Genomic DNA, 21,801 nt, shown 5'->3' on the forward strand with positions numbered 1-21,801 from the left:
ACTCAATTGTATTCAATTCTCCTTTCCACACAGCCCTAAAGGTGGAAGCTATGGAGAGAGCAAAGGAGGTAATCTCTCAATTGGCCTTTAAAATAAGCAGAGTCCTTTTCTTGAAAGAGAAAAGACAAAAGCAGTACAGTTTTACAAATCCAAGAAAAATGGAATGTCATGGGACACTTGTGAGTGGCACAGATACCTACATCATTAGCAAGTTAAAAGAATGATGGGGAGCTTGTGGGCCTTGTCTCAGCTTCGCACATAATACCCAGATCTAAAGCGCTAGCAACGACATTACTCCACATACACCCACTCCCTCGCATTTAGTTTGCCAGAAAGAAAGAGAACAAACACACTCTATAAGCAGAAACTTAAGTTACCCACAATAAGGCCTACCATTTAATAGTTGGTACATCAGAGGTTTTACATATATTTTACTCCTCACAAGAACCCTGTGACAATAAGAACTGACATTTTAAGTTGACTGATAAGGAATTGAGTTTCAGAGAGGTCAAGCAACTTTCTCAAGGTCATATACCTAGTAAATGGGATTCCAGAATTCTCACCTGACAGTGAAACAAGTTATTTGATAGAGAGTCAAATAACTCCTGGGCTAAACTGCTTCATATATATTCAATTTAAGCAGGGGCAAGCACTCTCTCTTCTGCCTCTGCTATAATTTTTTGCACGAGTGACACATACATGGCTTGTATGCTGTGTATTCCTCTTACGCCCCAATTAGATTGTGAACTTTTTGAGGGCAGAGACTGGTTCCATATCTTCAGTCAGTTACACATAACTGGTGCTCAGTAGAATTTCAACGAAGGATAAGGTAGCTAGAAATGTGGGGGCCTACGAGTAAGAACAGGTAAAGAAGGAAGATGGAATATTCACTAAACAATTTAATGAGTACCTGGACCGGTGTTAGGTGTTGAAGATACAGTGATGACAAAGCCATTTAGTGTCCTTCACAGGACATTATTGTAGAGGTCGGAGTTATGATCAAGGATGTAAGTTACCCCAAGGACAATCTACCTTCGTGTTCCTCAGCGCTAAAGAAAACCGAGGAGTCGTAAGCCCCAGCATCTGCAGGATTCTGGTAGTCCTGCAGCGCAAAGATGTGAATAATAATATATTAGTAGGTCAAATGAACTGCTTTCAAGTGATTGAACTTGACCCGCCAGAGGTGTAGGTCCTGGTGTGATGGGAGATAAACTGTACAGAGCACGGGGTGCGCGTCGGAGATAAAGGGGTGTGGCCGACTGGGTCTTGCCGTCAGCCTTTCAACGTGTCGGTTCCTTCAGCAGCAGCAGGACGCCGGTCGGTAGGGTCTTACCCGCCCACTACGAGGAAAACCCGGCGCGCTGGCTGGTCTCCCACGCCTCACTGTCCTTTGTGAAACGCCTCCAATTGTGCCTCATAGACAGAGTCCGGTCCTCGCGGGATCCGGACTCCGCAAGAGCTGAAAGGTGAGGGCTGTACACGGACAGGGTGTCCAAAGAACGTAGGTGTCCCCCTCCTCAGTTAAATACCTTTCACTTTCCCTCCTCCCACAACCTCGCCCTGGCTCTCCTCCCCCAGCCGCTTTTGCCTCCCGCGCCGGGCCTGGTGGGAGGGGCAAGGGTTCCGACTACGCGAGAGTTCCGCTCAAATCTCGCGAGACTCGCCTGCCGCCGCTGCCACCGCCTCTTACGTCTTTCCCTTTGACAAGTCGCCGCTGCTGCAGCAAAAATAAAGGACGCGGCCACCGCAGCCACTGCCGAGAGGGGCTCGGGTCGCAGGAGCCGCGCCCCACCCCCTTCAGCTTCGGAGCCACTTACGGTAACGCCTCCTCTTCTATCTTAGCTGCCTCTGCGTGCGCCTTGCCGGCCGGGCAAGGCCGGCCGAGGCCGTTCCGGGGTCGCCGCGGAGTGGGGCCGTCGGGGTCCCGGGTGGACGGCAGCGAAGGCCCGAGGGACTCCTTTCGGCTTGGCGAGGCCCCGTGGCCCTAGGGGCCTCCAGCCACCCAGGCGCATACAGAGCCACGTTAGAAGCCAGCCGCCGGCCCGAGAGGGCAGAGGGACCCGCCCCTTCGGCGGCTTGGTGTACCTGTCCTTCAGCCCTTGGGGTCGCATCTCTGACCTTCTCCCCCACCCCTTTATCCACTAACGAGCGCCCCTCCCCCGGCCAGGTCTGGGGCCGGGAGTCGGCGGCCCGACTCTTTCCGGATCCGAGGAGGGCTGAGACCTCGCTGTCCCCCGTGGCTGGCCACCTTTTGATGGGGTGGAGGTTGGGACCGAGGTGTCTTTCTCTTTTCCTCTGCATTGGGGCGGGGGCAACTCATTATCTGGTGAATCCCTTTCCAACTCTCTCCCCTTGATAAAATAATTTATAGCCTTTGCTACCAGAAGGAGAGACGAGATACATTGTTTAGTCTTTGGGGTGAGAGGAGGATGATGAGGACAGGAGCTGTCCCAGAGAACATGGTGAAACCTTTCCTGTGATGGGTAGCAGGTTCATGGGAGACACGAGGAGGACAGGAGCTGGTACCACCTCTCCCAGAAGGTTATGTAAAAGCCATGCTATCCATCCTACAGAGCTGTGAAACCAGGGACAGATTTGTCTTAATTTTAAAATAATGTCTGTAATATTGTAGAAAATATAGATAATCAGAATAACAGGAATACCAAATCTGAACAAACTAACTCGTCCTTGTAATTCCATTTTCAGAGAGCATTTCATGGTTAACATTTTCGTGTATTTCCTAACAGACACTTAATTTTTTCAGATAGAACTTGGCTTATCTTTGATTGGAACTTCTCTATTCTATGTATGTTCCAAAAATGATTTGTTTTATTTGAGTCATTTCTTTGGCTTGCTTGATTAGAATGGTTACTCGTTCCTTATCACTGGCTGTACTCTGTCATCACTATCTTTTTCTTTGGACCCTGTTCCGAAATGATTGTTTGCTGAATGGTTTTAAAAATCAAACGTTAAAATAATTCTGCTTGGATCTAATATATATGTGTTTTTAAAATTCTGCCTGCAGTGGATGCCGAAAAGTAGCAGTGTTTGCGGAAAGCAAATAAACTATGATTATTCATAGGGATGAGAAACCTGTTTACCTCAAGGTTTTATAAAATTGATTTCCCTTGGTTATTTTTGGACCAAAATTGTTATATGACATTGTTTGTTTCATAGTGCTTTTGTGATTGCGATGGGATGGATATGTGCCTTTGATTATGTAGGTTTCTGTAGTATGTGTTTATACAAGCAAAACTGATTGTCCTAGGTGGCTGTGTGCACATATGTGTGCCTATATCTACACACACACACACACACACACACACACACACATACATACATACATACATACATACATACATACATATCTTGGAAGTGAGTTAAAATATATCATTATATTACTTGAGGAAAGAAAGCATTAGGCAGGGCAAAGAATAGTCTTGTAATAGTTCCCCCAAATCACATGACAGGATTATATGGCAGAATGAAACATCTAGGGAGGTTGGAAATCTGGAGGCTTTTAAAAATAGGATAGATTGTCATCTGCCTGGGATTGTCATTGGAATGGATTAAATGGCCTATTAAGGCCTCTTGTAATTCGAAACTTTTATGAATTTTGCTTTCCGTAAGATTCTTATCACTTGTTTCTTAAATTTCTAGTCATGCTGTTTGCAAGTGACACTCATTCATTTGCTGGTCGTATGTGTATTTCACTCCCAGTATAGGCATCCTGATGGTGCATAGAGGAGAAAGCAATTGTAAACCTCTCCAGAAATCCTATTTGATAAAAGAAATTTTGAAGACTGTGTTGTTGATTGGATTGGATTGTTTGGTAGAGGATGCAAATAATAAATAGCAATAAAATTAGAATATTCCAAGCATTTTTTCCCCCCAAAGACTGAAGTACTCCTTAACATGTGAAATAAAAAAGGACCGGATATATTGAACAGCTGATCTTTTAAAATTCAGATTTTCAGAACTTAATAATGATGACTGTGGTTTGGGGTATGGAGATGTTTGTGTTAGGATTAAAGGAAATTGACTTGTGAAACAAAATTTGCATTTTATAGTTGGCAACTATATAATAATAAGTAACAAATTTACTATAATCTTTTGAGGATAATTTTTTAATGTAAATAAAACTTTGGTTTTATTTACAGACACATGAAATGTAAATGCATTGTTATGGGCACATAGTGCAGATTATTATGATGTTGAAAACATAAAAAAATTATTACATCATTTAAAAAGAAGTTTGTAAAGCTAGTTAAGTTGCAACAGCTAGTAACATTTTTGACGAAAAAATTTATAAGGGAACATAAATAAGGTAATTTGCTTTTTAGATGCCAGATCTGATTTTTATGGTTTTAGTTTGTTCTGCTGTTACTTACTTGGCCCTAAATTAATGGGGATATTAAATTTCAGATGAGATCCCTGAACAATGAAATATGACAGTTGCATAAGATGATTGATTGATGGATTTTATTTATTTTTAACTTTTTTTTGAAATAATGTTAGATTTACAGAAATGTTGCAAAGTTAGTACAGAGTTCCTATATATGCTTCACACAGCATCCCCTAATGTTGATGATTTACATAACAATAGTACAGTGATCAAAATCAGGAAATTAGCATTGGTATGACACTATTAACTACAGACTATTTGAATTCCATCAGTTTTTCCCCTAATGCCTTTTTTTTCTGTTTCAGGATCTAATCCAGGATCCCACATTGCATTTAGTTATTGTGTCTTCTTAGTCTCCTTTAATCTGTGACAGTTCTTCATTTTTTTTCCTTGTGTTTCATGACCTTGACAACTCGTCAGTTATTTTGTAGAATTTTTCCCATTTTGGTTTTGTCATGATTAGATTAAGGTTATGATGTTTTTCTCATGATTGGATTGAGGTTATGTATGTTTGCAAGAAAACCACAGAAGTGAAAGTCTTTCTCAATGCATCGTATTAGAGGGTATATGGTATTGAAATGTCTTAACTGCTGGTGATATTTAACCTTGGCTTTGTTAAGGTGGCCTCTGCTGAATTCACCAAGTATAAAAAGTTAACTGTTCTTTACACTTTGAGACTACGCAGATATACTGTTTCTCCTCAAACTTTCTTCCACTGATTTTGGCATCCATTAGTGTGTCTTGTCTACAACAGTTATAACTGTGATGTTTGCATAATGGTGATTTTATATATCCCTCATTCTTTTTGCATTTAATTTTTGGAATTCTTCTGTAAGGAAGAGATATCCCTTTTTGATTTATTTATTCAATTATTTATATGTGTGATCTCATGGGTATTTATTTTATTCTACAGTTTATAATCCAATAGTGTTATTTTGTTGCTCAAATTGTTCTAGGTTTGGCAATTAGGAGCTCTTTAAGATTGGCATCCATCCTTTTTTGAGCACTTCTTTATATTCTGACATCACAGGTTATTCCATGCTCATCTTGTATCTTTCTTTGTACCAGTCCTGGAATCAGCTACTTCTCTAATGAGCTCTGATTCCTTTTATTGGAGAATAGAATTTAAATGAAGATCTGGATGCTAGGTGTGCTCATTTGGGTGTCAGGACAGAGCTAGGAAATATATGTTTATATACTAACCTGCCCACGCATGTGAGTGAGTGCATGCAGGTGTGTGCACGTGTGCGTGCACACACACTTTTATTTCTATATGTATCTTTCTCTTTATATATTAAAAACCATGAGTTTATATTGATATCTTCTAGTCCAGTCCAACACTACAAGTTTCATTCCAACTTTTCCTCTATTCTTATTTGTAACTTTTTTTCTGGAGAAACCTGGCACTCATTATCTATAGTATGCTAACTTATTTATTCACTTTTAGAATGTACATCAAGTAGTTACAATTGCTAATCCATACCCTTATGAGAAACATATTTGCTAATTAGGATGCAGTATTTGTGTATAGCTTTAGCCTTATAGTATCTGACTCAAAATATGTTTTCCAAAGTTACTTAGGTTAAGTTCTTTTATTCCCCACTCCTTTTAATGTGGTTATTTTATTCATCTGTAATGTAATTAGTTTCTTCTCTTACCTTTTATTTTCTATTTTGGGTTCCCCCTAGTCCTGTTCAATTTTCATTATTTATTTATTTATTTATTTATTTTGATATATAAAACATTACTATTACTAAACATTACTACATAAAAAGATATACTTAGAGAATTTCTTCAGTTTCTGGTTTATACTTTCATTATTTCTTTTACATAAATGAATATATTGTGTGTTGTATCTTTTTTTCTCAGTTTTTTTTTATTGAGATACAATTCATGCACCATAAAACTCATGCATTTGAAGTGTACAATTTAGTGGTTTTTAGTATATTCACAAAGTTGTGCAACCATCACCACTATCTAATTTGAGAACATTTTCATCACCCCCCAAAGAAACACTGTATCCATTAGCAGTCACTTCTCATTTCCACTTTCCCAGCCCCTGGTAACCACTAATTTACTATCTGTATGAATTCGTCTATTCTGGACATTTCATACAAATGGAATCATATGTGTGGACATTTGTGCCTGGCTTCTTTCACTTAGCATAATTTTTTCAAGGTCTATGTAGCATGTATCATTGCTTCATTCCTTTTTATTGGCTGAATGATATTTCATTGTATGAATATACCACATTTTGTTCTTTCATGCATTGATCAACATTAGGTTTTCCATTTTTTTGGCTTCTGTAAATGATACTGCTATGAACATTCATGTACAAGTTTTTGTGTGGACATATGTTTCCAGTTTACACACACACACACACACACACACACGCACATGCACATGCACATACACATACACATACACATATGAGTCGCCGGGTCATATGGTAACTGTTTAACTTTTTGAGGAACTGCCAAACTGTTTTCTTATTTCCTCTTATATGACGAGTGCCTTTTATAGATATTCTTTTGAACTCTACTTTTTTCACTTAACAATACATCCTAGAAATTACTCCAAACCCATTTATTCTTTTGAAGAGATATTCTTTTGACATTCTTAACTCTTTTTTTACATCTGTGTACTACTCCATTCTGTGGATATATCCTAATTTATTCAACCATTCTTCAATGGAAGGGCATTTAGGTTGTTTCCTATGTTTTGCAATTATAAACAGAGTTGCAGTGAATGACCTATGCATACGTAGTTTTGTATTGTTAGAGGTGTACCTTCAAGATGGTTTCTTATAAGTAGGATTCCTGGGTCAAAAGTTAAGTGCATACATATTTTGTTAGGCATTGCAAAGTTTTTCTACAGAAGTATTGTGCTAATTTGCACTTCGATCAGCAATGTATGACAGCACCTGTTTTCCCCACAGCCTCACCAACAGAATGTTGATTTATCTATCGATCGATCTATCTATCTACCTGCCTACCATTTATCTCGCCAGAGGTGACTGATTTTAAAAATGCTCTGTAGTCTTTTGAGTGACTGAACCTGTTGTGCAAGGGCACTTAATTCCTGCAAGTAGGCAGGTTTTTATAGCTTGATGATGATATACATTCTCTACTAGTATTGCAGTGATACATGTAGGTTAGTTTGTGCAGGTGAAATCTATTGGAATGCATTTTCTAGCCAGAATTATTCATTTGAAACCTTTGCATTTAATGGAGATGCTGCATTGATTCATAATACCTGTACTCTGAAATACTTGTGGAGTTTACCAAAGATTAACTACTTGTGGTAGGGTTTTTTTTTGTTGTTGTTGTTGTTTTTTTGACCAGTAATGGCCAAAGCTGGAACCTTAGGCCAGTTTTAAGGAAGATGAAGTTGAGAGTTTAAAGTTCTGGTTTGGGAGAATCCTGTCAGATTTTAGTGGTTCCAAGAAACAAAGACAACATGAAACACATCCTTATCTTACAAGGTAACAAGTTCTACCCAGTGATGCTGGAAATTTAGGTTCTTTCCCAGAAAGGGCACTGTTTAGGTGTTTGAAACACATTAACAAAGATTCTTGCACTGGAGGAGCTGACATTCTAGTGGTTTTCTGATGAACTGATATTGCGAATGGAATCAATAGAGGTCTGGTGTAGTCTTAATTAAAGTAAAATCACCTTTGGTGCTATAAAACCCCCAAATAACACTTGATTTTACAGGTTACAAAGAGAAAGCCATGGAAAGTCACAGGATAGTAATTTATGTTCACCAATCTCTCATTTTAAATGACTCCTAGTAGCAGTGGTGGTGGCGGTGGCAGTGGCGGTGGCAGTGGCGGTGGCAATGGGATAATAATAATGATAATAGAGTAGTAGTATTTTTCTCAACTGGGGTTCCATGAAAGAACTAAACTCTAATGTTCTAAGATATGTGGACATCGATTATATGTAAAGAATTAACTTCTCTGCAGTGCATCTAGAATGGCACAGTTATGTACCATCCTTGGGAGAATTGAGAAAATATTCATTTCAATGTTCAAGTTCTGTGGTTCAGTGACAAACTCCGGTTGAGAAAGGTCATGGGCTATTGTAGTCAGAACTATTTTTTGTTTTCCTCCTAACTCTATTGCTTATTAGCAGTGTAACGTTGGACAAGTACTAACGGGTTAGCCTCAGTTTCCTGATCTATAAAATGGGAATAATAATAGTTGCTATTTCATAGGGCTATGTGAGGATTAAACAAATAAGTTTTTCTAGTCTACATTTATCCATTTCTCTGACTTTAAAAACTATCTATGTGCGATTGACTCCCACATTTATATCTTCAACGCAGACACCTTCCCTGAGGTCCAGTGTCAAAGTCCATCTGCTTATTCTGTGTCTCATTTGGCTTTTTAATAGGCATCTCAGACTAAATTTGTGCAATACAAAAGATGTGAGTCCTATCATTATTTCCTTTAAAACTGCTCTTAGTAAATGGCAGGACCATTTAACTAGTTACTGAGGCTAAAAGCCTAGGTGTCATCTATGCTTCTTTTTTTTTTTTTTTAAATACCCTGTAACTGGCCCATCAGCAAATCCTTTTGGCCCTATCTCTTGAATATGTTTCTAATGTGGTCACATATTATCTTTACGTTATTATTCTGGTCTAAACCATTGGCTTAGATAATTACAATAATCTCTTAACCCATTTCCCTGCTTTCTCACTTGACCTCCTACAGTCTATTCTGCACTTCATAGTTAGGATGATCTTTTTAACTGTCAGTCAGTTAGGCCACTCCTCTATTTAATACTTTACAATGACTTACAATGAAAATAGCCAGTTTTCCTAGCTATGACTTACAAGGTCCTACATGATGTAGTTAGTCCCTGCCTACCTTTCTCTGTTCACTCTACTTCTGCTACATCGAACTTCCCTATATTCTTTGATCATGCCAGGTGTATTTCCAGGGCTTAGTATTTGTTCTTGCTCTGCTTGTAGTGCTCTTCCTTCAGGTCTTTGTACTGCCTGCTCCCCTCACATCATTCAGGTGTCTGTTTAAAGAGGAGTTCTCAGAGTCTGCCTCTTCAGAGAACTCTTCAGTGATGACACTATAGAAAAGTGTTTTATTATTTTTTATAGCACTTATGATTCCTGAAATTTAATGACTTATTTGACTACTTGCTCTTTCTTTGTCTTCCTTACTATAATGTAAACCTCCTTGAGAGTAGGAACCTCATATGTCTTGTTCATTCCAGTGCTTAGAAAAGACCCTGGCACATAGTAAGCTAAGGATGCTGCTCTAGGAAGTTGTCTGTGGAGTAAAATTGTCTGAAACTTAGATTAAGTGATTCTACCTTTTAAGGGTTTACGCTAAAGGAAAACTATTCAGTTAAAATTGTGAATTTTGTGCATTGGGTACTCACACATGAAATGTTAAGTTTTAGAATTTATGTTATCAGGAACACATAATTGTATATAGGATGTGCTAAGTAATATGTTAAAAATAAGCTCGGAGTTCAGTTCTTGTGCTTGTTGCAGTGTTTAACATACTCTTTGGTTGTCCACTAATTATAACGGTAGTGATGTTAATGTAGTATTTCTTCTTGCTCTGGCAAGCTATTTTTCCTTATACTTTTTTTTTTTTTTTTTAGTTTTTTAAAAAAATTTTAATTAGTTTCAAGTATACAGTACATTGGTTAGACATTTATATAGTTTATAAAACAATCCCCCTAATTACTCCTTCTCTGCTCTGGTTTTCCACATAGCCAGTATATTAATGCTAACTGCATTCCCTATGCCGTGCTCCCTATCCCTGTGACCATCTATAAACTACTAATTTGTACTTTAACCCTTCACCCCATTCTCTCAGCCCCAAACTCCCCCCTCCCCTCTGTCCATTGCTTTATCATTCTTTATATAAACATTTTTTTCCTTTAACTATTTGAGGGTAGGTTGCATTCATCACCATTCTCCTTTACTCCTTAATACTTGAGAATTTATGCAAATGGTAGGATTTCATTTTTTTTTTAATGGCTGAGTAATATTCCATTATATATATGAACCATAACTTCTGTATCCAATAGTCTGTTGATGGGCATTTAGGTTGCTTCCATATCTTGGCTATTGTAAATTGTGCTGCCATGAATATTTGGGTGCATAGATCTTTATGAATGATTGTTTTGGTTTTCTTTGAATAAATACACAAGGCAATTGCTGGGTCAAAGGGTAGATCTATTTTTAATTTTTTGAGATTCCTCCAGACTGTTTTCCTTAGCAGTTTTACTAATTTTCAATCCCACCAACAATGTATAAGGGTTCCTTTTTCTCCCTTGTTCTGTTTTTCCTTATTCTAACTCTTGATTTAAAGTCTGTATTGATTTTGGTTGGGGGGGGAGGGTACATTATTTTCCAAGCTTTTTTTTTTTTTCTTTTTTAAATTTAATGTAGTAGCATTTATAGGAGCCCTTTTAAATTTTGCCATGTTTTAAGACCATTTTTTGTTAGTCACTATACCGTAAAACTGGTCATGGGCAGTTGCAGCTTTGCTAACTGATGGTATTAGAAATATAAGATAACCTAATCTGGAACTAGGAAAGTTATGTTATCTATGTGTTAATATAATTTAGAAGCATGTGGGAGCAAGTATCTTTTATATAAATTTATCATCGATCTTCCTTATATAACCAAGTATCCAGTCATATACAGTATAATGAAATTTGTCAGTAATATGGTCATAGTTTCTGCTTTCTCAGAATTGCTCATTCTTTTGAAAAGAATTATGGAGCATGATGGAGAGATTTATGTAATTTAGTGAAGGTGGTGTGGTGGAGTAGACAAATGCATGTAATACTTATTAATCGTTTACTGTGCACCAGGCATTATTCTAAGCACTTTCATTATTATTTAGACCATGTTTAAATCTCGGTGAACTATCTTATTTTTTAAACCACAATTTAACTCATTTATTTTGCAAATAAGGGAATTGAAGTACAAAGAGGTTAAGTAACTTGCCCAAGATCTCACAGTTAGTAAGTGGTGGAGCCTGAATTAGAATTCAGAAACAAAGAGGGGTGTTGGTAGAAACTGTGGGGGTGGGGAACAGAAAATGGAAATGGCCAGCCTCAGTTTTGGCAGATCCATAGTTTTGGCTGATCCAAAATCCTAGGCAGATAATATTGTGTGGGCAAGATCATTCTACCTAGGTGTTCAGGAGCTCATGGTGACAATTAGAATTTTAGGTGCCACATGTTGCTTTGACTTCTTAAAGGATATTTCCGTGTCTCTTCTGCCAAAGAAAGGGAATAGACTTTAGGAGAGAATAGTAATTGGTATAAGGATTGGACTTTGCAATAGAAAGGTGAATGTTAGCGAATCTTTATACCCTGAAGTATGAAGTTTTTCTTGGTAGACCTTGAAACCCAGTGATATTAAGGAGCTACTTTAGTCTGCTACCTGTCTAACGTGCAGACAAGTTGTAAAATAATAATGATTTACATTAGTATATAGCTTTTTAATTTACAAAGGACTTTGGCAAACATTTTCTCAGTTGATCTTTATAACACCTCTGTGAGATAGGAAGAGTAGATATTCTGCCATTTGACGAGCTTCCACAGAGAGGAAGCTGCCTGAGGAAGGAGCCCTTGAATTGCTAGATCTGTGGCATGATGAATGGGCAAAGATGGCCTGTTGTAATTGACATGTTCTTAATGTATATTAAATCAAAAGCCTAGGCATTTTTAAGAAATGTAATTTATGTAAAAACTACAATTCTCATATCAACACTATTGTAATTTTTTGTTTAAGATCAATATTTTAATGAAAACCTACCAGTTAGGCTACGGTAATCTTGATGCTCTTGATAGTATTGTAGATTAGCATAGGGGTGGGGAGCTTTACTATTTTGAGGTCAAAAAAGAAAGTGTAGTAGCTTCTGAAAAGGCTGATGTAACAGCATTAGTGAAATATCGATTAATGTTTACTATGTTCCCTGTTTCCTTTGTTCATTTTGGAAATAGTTTTAATTGCTTTGGTTAGTTTAAATTGGTCTGAGATACTAAAAGGGACTTTTCAAAACTCTTAAAGGTACCCTGTGTAAGGGAATAAAGTCAAATGCAAATTCATAGAATCATATCACTTTAAAGTAATTAATGTTTGACAAAATGTGAGTGTTTTGCAAAAATCTAAGGAATTGCTGAATATTTTGTATTCTTAGTATCTTTCATTTCTGTTATTTTTTCCCCCGTGCTCTCTTGTAACTGCCTCCTATCACCACTTTCTCCCCTCTTGGTCTGCCATCTGTTGGTTTGGCTCTTCATTTAGAGTAGGAAGGCAGGAAAGGGTTTTTTGTACACAAGATAAAACTAGTCCTGTTTGGAGCTCAGTGAGGTGGAGCGCTTATGCAATAAGTCTGCTGATGGGAAATTACAGAAGTACCATAGGCTCATAGGACTAGGAAGATGGCGATGACTCTGCAATATTGCCTGCAAGTTTTTTTCTGTGACTGTTGCTTTATTTAATAAAGAAAAGTTAAAAAATAAATCATACTTAAACACTATTTTTTTTTTCATGGAAAACTTGATTAGATATTAATGGGCTTGTAAAAAAGAATAATTATATAGGAGAGTTTAGCATGTTGAGTGTTAGTGAAATTCATGTCAAATGATTTCTTATAGTACTTTATAAATATTATTTGATCGTGTTAAAGTTACATTCTCTTATGCCTGACTGTGCACTAATCTGTTTTGGGAATATGTAGAGACTATTTGCAGTCCTAGGCAGGTAATTCAATTTCCCAGACAGCATTTTTGAGTTTTTAAAAAATGTTCTTATTACAAAATATTTTAAACATATGTTAATAGAAAAGTAGAGAGAATAGTATAAAGAGGTCTCATGTATTCATCATTGAATTTCAAGAATTATTATAGCAGTCTTGTTTCCTCTATATTTCTGTTTACCACCACCCTACCCCCAATCCCTGTACTTTTTTGAACCAAATCTCAGACGTATTTAATTTGTAAATTTCCAATAGTTCAGTATGGATCTCTAAAAGATAGTCTCTTTATAAAATAAGCATAATACTGTTACCATACCACAAAAAAAATTATAGCAAATTCTTAATATCATCAAATATGTAATTAGATTTCATATTTTTTTGATTGTTTTATGAATACATTAGTTTGCTTGACATGGGATCCAAATAAGCTCCATATTTTACAGTTGTTTGGCATGTTATTAAATCATTTTTAATCTTTGAACTTCCCCTCCATCTCTTTTTTTCCCTCAAAATTTTTTGAAGAAACAAGGATGGTTTGCCCTGAGAAGTTTCCCATTTTGCTGATTGCATGTCTCTAATGTCATTTAACATGTTCTGTTTCCTGAATTTCCTGTAAACTGATAGATTTGTGAGATTTTGGGGGTGGATTAAAATTTTTTTTTTTTTTTTTTTTTTAGTAATAGTACTTAATAGGAATGGTTTGTGTTTCCATCAGGGAGTGCATAAAGTTTTATCACTCTTTGTGATTCTGTGGCTATTGGTGATCATTGCCTAATTTATTAATTCATCAGAGATTGTCAAATAGTGAAATTCTACTGTTCCTTCCTAATATATTATGTGGTGTTTTTTTTTTTGTGGGGGTAGTTCTACAACAATGTAAATTGTATATTTAGGGCATCGTATTTATGTTAGAACTGGTTCTGGGATGATTTGACAAAGTTCTGTGGTGGAATTCCTTTAAGGGAAGAGTGCAAGTCCTTATTGAAAATTCAGAGAAAACTTGAGAATATTGAATAACTAGACTGTTTAAAGGATGTTTGGCCAATAAATAGGTTAGCATCCATTGTGCAATAACAACTTGTGACCTAGTGTGTGTAGCTGGTCATTGGTGTTTGTTCTTTTTAGAGGTCAGTATTCATATTCAGAAATTTTAAGTGATTCATGCAGGGCAGCAGGTATTAGTTTCTTGAGCCAGATTTTTCAGCATGGATTTGAACAGACCTTGTGTGTGAATCAGATTTAAAAAATATTGAATTGGGAGGGGAGTTAGAAGGCTGGGAGAATGGGGTGAAAGGTTAAAGAAGTACAAATTAGTAGCTGATGGTCACAGGGATGAGGAGCACAGCATAGGGATTGCAGTTAGCATTAATGTAACAGCTAGGTGGAGAGCCAGAGGAGAGAAGGAGCAATTAGAGATATCATTTTATAAACTATATAGATGTCTAAATAATGTACTGTATACTTGAAACTAATAATACAAATAATAATAAAATATAATTAAAAAATTATACTATGTAAAAAATATTGAACTTGCATACAGTATATTTTGTATTAAAGATTGTCAAAGAACTGAAGCAGTGTTTCTCAATGTAACTCCTTGACAAAAAGGCTTTTGAGGCCAAATAAACTTGGTAAACAACATGCACTTTATCGGAATTTAACTATACATATTAACATTAAAAGACTTGTTTAACATTAACTCAGATTTTTCCAAATTTATTTGATCACTGAAGCTTTTTCCCCCTCGTAACATCTTGAACAACTAGTGGGACAAATTTTTTAGACGAAACAATTTTTGAGAAATATTGGATTAGAAGATTTGAACACAGAATAACTAGAAAAATGTCTGATGATAAAGAGTGTGTATGACTTCACTACAATGATGTGGAGAAGTTTTCGATAGGTAAATAATAATAAGGCATTTTTCAGTGAGATAAAAGTAAGAGGCAAATGTCGGTTGGTTGTTTTATCTTAGCCTGTAAGCATTGTACTTTTAGGGGAGCAGTGTTAGGAAAGGACTTCAGTCATTTATAACATTTACTACATGCCACGTACCGTTTAGGTCCTTTTTATATCATTTGTAATTTGTTCAGTCTTCACAACAACCTTATGCTGTAGGCACACTATTGTTGTCTCAATTTTACAGGTGATGAAATTGAGGCACACAGAGAGATTAAGTAAATTATTCAGGATTGCATTGCAGAGTTGGTGACATAGCAGAGCCAGGATCTGAATTTAGGCAGCCTGGCTCCAGAGTCCATGTGCATAGCCACTACTCTACACTGCAAGATATGGCAGATGGAAATCATGAAATAAACATTAGATTAGAAGAAGATTTAAAGTCTTTTTGGAGGGAACAGACATATTTTCTTTAACTTTCAGAAAATCAGGGCCAAAAGAGAAGAATGTGAAGTATGGGCTGTGTCCTACTGAAGATAGAAAACATGGAGACCTGGAAACTGTTATTCATAAAAAAGGTATACCTCCCAAAGAGAGATGCAGGTAGAAGGCTGAGTTAAAGGAGCATTGTTACTACCAGAATTTCAGACTTAGAAGTGAATTGGAGCTCATTTAATAAGACTCCCTCATTTTATATATGAAATCTGAGGTTACATAGTTTGTTCATGTGCTTGTAGTAATAAACATAGCTCACGTAGTCTATTACATTAAAGTACTTTAACATGGATTCTCATTTGATCCTCTAAACAGCCTTGAAAGGTATGTTGTTAGGTTCCATATTTTCCACAGCAAAGCTGGTTCTTGAATTTAGATTTCTGCATCTTTTAAAGTTGTCTACACTATATCTTATCACCTTAGTTCTTGAAGTTCAAATATTAAAGAAGAGAAGTGCATGCTTTTGAAATGAGTCGAGGATTTGAGTCAGAAAGAAAAGTTGCATTTTAACAAATGGAAATAATTTCTTCCTCCTAAGTATCAAAAGTAATATATGCTATTGTAAAAACCAATCTTTTAGACAGTATAGGGAGATATAAAGAAAAAAGTGAAAACTATCCCATCATGCAGAGTAACCACTATTAAATTCTAATGTGTAATTCTCCAGATTTTTTCTAGATCTATTTGCTGCTTTATAACCTAAAATATTATATTTTTAAAAGAGACTATCCATAGGCATTTGGTCGTTTGCTTCTACCGTAGGAAAAAGGTACATGCTGGCACAACAGACATAAAATGATAATGTCTTGGGTAAACTGGGCTGTATAGTCAGCCCTTTCACCAGCCCCTCTCCCCCTTCCTGATAGTTGACCTGTTAGTAAAGGCTAGGTGAACAGATACAAAAAAATCTTTTTGGAGTTAGGTTAATTTAAGAAGAGTTGTATAAAGCTTATTTTTGCTGTTTTTATGTGGAATTTGAGATTATTGATTGTTTTGCAGTTTGATAGGAAAAAACTTTTCATACTATAGTGGATTGAAAGATAAGTAACTCAGACCTCTCTAAGTAAACATTAAGAAGAATAAAGTATGGTTCTTTTGGAGCACTCTGTATGTGGGCATTTTTAGAATGTTTGTGTGCGTGAGTGCATTTGTGAGTCTGTGAGAAACTATCTCTGATTATCAGTGCTGTTGGAGTGGTAGGAGGGGAAAGGAGTCTATTGTGTTGGTTGTAGAATGGATTTTTGTACTTAAAGTCAGTTCTTTAGCATATTTTGCTTTCTGTTTTATTGACAGCGTCTAGTAATTTGCTTTGTTAATCAGTCTTTTTGCCCAAGCAGATTTTTGGGATGATCTTATTTTAATGTTTTTCTTTTTGAGGAGTGGGTTATATTTTATTTACATCTCTCAATATTTCCTTGTTGGTTGTAAGTTGAAGATAAGGCTTATGAGTTTAGCTATGCTAGTTTCTTTGCTGTTTCATACGAATTTTAAAATAAGATTGTCTATAGCTACAAAAATCTTACTGGGATTTTGATAGGTATTTCATTAAATCTATAGATCAATTTGGGGGATAACTGACATTTTTATATTTATTCTAGGAACATGGCATGTCTCTCCATTTATTTAGATCTCCTTTGATTTCTTTTATCTCTGTCTTATAATTTTTAGAATATGGCACTTGGGTATTTCATTAAAAAGTGTTTAAAAAACTATTACAGTATAATGCATATTCATAGAAGTGTGCATACTGCAAATGTACAGCTCGATTAATTCCACAGGGTTGGATTTATTTTCAAATTCTAACATTTTCTGTCAACCTGAGAGATTTTCAGGAGGGAGTTAGGTACGATTCAAGATGAGAGAATAAGAGAAGCTTCTTATTTCCTCCTGAGTCAGGTCTTCATAGTGCAGCCTTGTTTTATTTAAAAGTAAATTCTCAAGACAACAGACAATATTTAGGTATAGTTAAGCTCATTTCAAATCAGTTTTGCCAGTTAGCTTTTTCCTGCTATAATTTCCCTTCAGTCATGTTACAGTAGAGATTTGCCTTTATGTTCTCTCATATATAGGAATTAATACTATTCTAAAACAATGAAGACGTAGGTTGAAGACTTAAGAGATGGATAGTTCTGCCTTCTCACTTTTGTTGAACCCAGGTGTTCTCTACCCTTTAGCTTCCTTCTGTGTGGTTTGTACAAAGCACAAACTTTAAACTTGTCATCTTGCTGTCTGGCTTTTATCTTCTTCTGAGGAAGGGTAGGCAACTTTTTGTCTGTGTCTATGGGAGCAATATTTTTCTGTCTGCTCCTTTTTGAATAAGACTTAGAAATCAACTCAGTTTATAAATGTGATAGTATCACTATTATTTCATAAATGAAAATGATTATGTTATAAGGAAATTAAAAGTGAGACTTGCTTAATATACAGATGCTTTGGAAATAAATGAGTTTATTATATATGCTCCATCGGGAAGGACAGGGTTAATAATGGAAAAACTATACTTACCATTTAACTCCTATATGTAATTCTATCGTAAAAGATAATCTTTTTTTCCTCTTTTACATTACATTATCAGCTGTTTCTGCCCCTCTCCATTTGAAAATTTCTCAGATCTTTAGAAAAGTTGAAGAACAGTACAATAGGTACCCATATACTTTTTACCTAGTTTCATAGATTGTAACATATTGTTGCAGTTACTTTTTTTTCTTTCTCTAAACATACATTCAATTTTGTTTGAGTGAGAGTAAATTGCAGTTACCAAGATATTCCCTACCCCTATATTCCAGTGTACATCTCCTAATAATGACATTATCCAGCATAACCACAATACCTTTATCATGCCTAAGGAAAATAACCTGAATTTATTATCTAATATGCAATGTCTATATTTAAATTTTTCTAGTTGTCTCCCACATGTGTTTTATAACTTTTTTGTTTGTTTGTTTTTTCTGATCCAGGATCCAATCACATTCACTTTTGCTTTGGTTTTTATGTCTCTTTAGTCTCTTTTAATCTATAAAAGTCCCCTGCCTTTTAAAAATGGCATTAACTTTATTGAAGAATCTAGAGCGTTTGTCTTAAATAATGTCCTGCAATCTGAATTTGCTCATTGTTTTTTTAAGATTCAGGCTAAACATTTGTTGCATGAACTCTATATAGATGGTGTGTATATTTTGTATCACCTTAGGGGGCACTTAATACCATTTTTTTTTCCCATTATAGATGATGCTAAATTTGATCACTTATTTTAGGTGGTGACTGCTACCAGATCACTTCACTGTAAATGCATTTTTTTACCTTTACAACTAATAAGTAATGTAGAGTGGTACATTGAGATTGTGTGACAATCCTCTCTCCCACAACCTTTTCCCAAAGGTTTTAACATCCATGGAAGATTATCCTTGCCTGGATAATGCTTTTTTTTCCTTAATAAAATAGATATTCTTAAGCAATATATCCACATAGTACAAAGGGGGTTACAGCAAAAGGTATATCTCCCTTTTGTACCCTATGTTCACTTTCCTAGTTTTTCCCAGGATTAACTGTTAGTTCCTAGTATGTCTTTTCAGAGACCCTAAACCCCTTCAGTAATGCATTCATATACTCTCTTTTTACCAAATGATGGCATACTGCAGACTGTTCTATATATTATTTTTTGTGTGTGTGGTAAAGTATGGATGACATATTTAATATTTAAAGCAATCGTAAACTGGACAATTCAGTGCCATTAAGTGCATTCACTACTATCTATATCCAGAACTTTTTCATCATCCCCAATAAAAACTCTGTGCCCATTAAACAATAATACCCTTTTCCCCTCTCCCCTCAGCCTCTGGTAACCTCCATTTTACTTTCTCTATGAATTCGCCTATCCTTTGTACCTCATATAAGGGGAATCATATAATATTTGCCCTTCTATGTCTGGCTTATTTCACTAAGCATAATACTTTCAAGGTCCATCCATGTTGTAGCATGTATCAAAATTTCATTTCTTTTTATGACCGAGTAATACTCCATTGTATGTATATACCACATTTTGTTTATCCATTCATCTGTTTATGGACACTTGGGTTGTTTCTGTCTTTGGGCTATTGTGAATAATACTGCTATGAACATTGGTATACCGATATCTGATTGATTTCCTGCTTTCAGTTCTTTTGGATATATACCTGGGAGTGGAATTGCCTAATCTACATCTTTGTATTTTTAACTTAATATATCATGATTATGATTCCAATTCAATACAGTACAGATAATTATTGATCTTCCTCATTCATTTTAATGATTGCCTTGAATCCAAGTGTGTGTATATAATTTATTTAACCAATTCTTATTGATTGACTTTAGATTCTTTCCTCTTTTTGTTTTTTACCTTTTCACTATTCTAAACAAGGTTGCAGTGAATAGGATATTTCCTAGTTTAAGCAATACCGTATTTCTTGATTAAAACTGCAATGTGAGAGATTAAAGCTGCAATGTGAAAATGTTGATTGAGCCTAGTCTCATTGAGCCTAGTCTAAATATCCTTAAAAATCACCTCACAACCCCAATACATTATTTATTTCTCATTTATCTTAAGTCCTCATCTCCCAACTCAGAGTTTGGGATGTCTCTTGTGTCCTGGCCATTCTGTCCTCTTCATTCCCTTAGTATTATCTATAGTTCTTGCTGGGTAACTTTGTTATGCAACATTATCATATTGTATTGTAATTGTTTACATATCCTCATTCTATTCTTGGTTCTGAGTCCCTTATGAGCACTGTTGTTTCTGTCTAGTAGAACTTCCTACTGTGGATAAATTTTGCATATTCTTGTCAAGGTCTTGATAGTAACAAATAGGAATACCTTTGTTAAAAATAATACAGAGATACAGAAGATTTAAAAAAAGATATGCAAATAGGACTGACCTTAGTTTATTAGTAAATATGCTAGGATATATCCCTCTGATTTTTTTTTTTTTTTGCTGAAGAGATAAAAAGTTTACTTTAAGCCAGTTAGTATTTGGTACTATTATGTCTCCCCTACCCCCATTTCTTTTGATAGCATTAGATCTTTCAGATTGTCTTATAAGTTTTTTTTTTTTGTCTTTTCAAAGTCATATTCACATTGATATTCAGAGATTGTGTGAGGAGCTAGCCATAGTACCTACTTCCAACATTTTTGCGATTTTCTCTGTTCTTTATTTTAGGGAACCTCATAAGAATGAGTTTTCGAAGTATCAATTGGATATATCTTTGGGAGTTCAGTGAGGATAAATTTACTAAAAAATGTTATGATTGCCATGACTTAGGCTTTAGATGCTAGCAAGTTAAAGTTTGTGAAGAAGGGAGAGGAGATTTTTTCCTACAAACAATATGTGATGAGGACCATTGGCCTCTTCATGCCTCTAGAAAATGTACTTTTGTTGAAGTCTGTTGTCTGGTTCATGGACATGGTCAGCTACAAATTTAGGAATCTTGCATGTGCTGACATTTCTGTTTTCATTTGTGTACTAATTGTATCTATTTGCGTAACAGTTTGTTGAACCTGACAGATTGATAACTTGTGTTACTTTTTTTGTTCCCAAGGATTCTTTCGTTAAAAAGTGCATTAATGTTCTAAAAACCCCAAGGTTAACAGCAGCCATTGTTTAGAATCATTATTTTGAAAACAGAAAAAAAAAACATAGTAAATTTGCTTATAGCTAGTTATTATCAACTTTTTGCATTAGAACATTGTAGTGATATAAAATAACTAGTATTTGTCAACAAGAGTTACTGTATTTCTCATGTTACTCTAACTTCCATGATGGAATATAAAAAGAGGACCTTAAAATAGTTCGAATTACTTCCCTTTGTGATGTGTATGGTGAACAATTAGAGACCATACAATACAATACCTAACATTTATTTTTATAGTTTCAAGTATGTCTTTGTAAGAAAAATGGAAATTCTAAGGTGAGAAAGATAATTCTGGGTTAAGCATATTAGAACAGGTTTAAATATGGGGGGAGGTGGTGGATCTGAATTACTTCATGAAGAAAGTATATAGGATTTGTTAGGTAGAGAGGAAGGGAGGTGGGCATTCTAGAGGCAGTAGCATGAGTAAGGGTAGGAGTGAGCGCATGCCATGTGAATGATGATGGTAAGGATTGGTAGGGACGCCTGTCTGTCTAGAGCAGAGGGCTACTGAGAAAGGAGCATGAGGTAGTTAAGATTTGATAGGTTGGAGAAAACAGTTGATTTCGAGTCTTGGAAAGCAGAATGAGAAT

The 21,801-nt window shown here is 35.8% G+C and overlaps 1 protein-coding gene across 11 annotated transcripts in view; it reads left to right on the plus strand.

Annotated features, from left to right (window-relative positions):
* Positions 1 to 1,262: 1,262 nt before the first annotated feature.
* The window catches only part of HERC1 (HECT and RLD domain containing E3 ubiquitin protein ligase family member 1), a 163,650-nt gene continuing 143,111 nt past the window's right edge, over positions 1,263 to 21,801 (plus strand). For 9 of the 11 annotated variants that reach the window (XM_015595937.2, XM_015595944.2, XM_015595940.2 and 6 more), the window contains exon 1: positions 1,671 to 1,818. The gene's annotated coding sequence lies outside the window, so the exon portion shown is untranslated. Of the gene's footprint in view, positions 1,467 to 1,670; positions 1,819 to 15,539; positions 15,635 to 21,801 lie in introns of those variants that run through there. The other 2 variants (XM_025038949.1, XM_025038950.1) reach the window with 2 other exon arrangements.

This window comes from Pteropus alecto, unplaced genomic scaffold (assembly GCF_000325575.1).
Source record: "Pteropus alecto unplaced genomic scaffold, ASM32557v1 scaffold86, whole genome shotgun sequence".
NCBI lineage: Eukaryota > Metazoa > Chordata > Mammalia > Chiroptera > Pteropodidae > Pteropus > Pteropus alecto.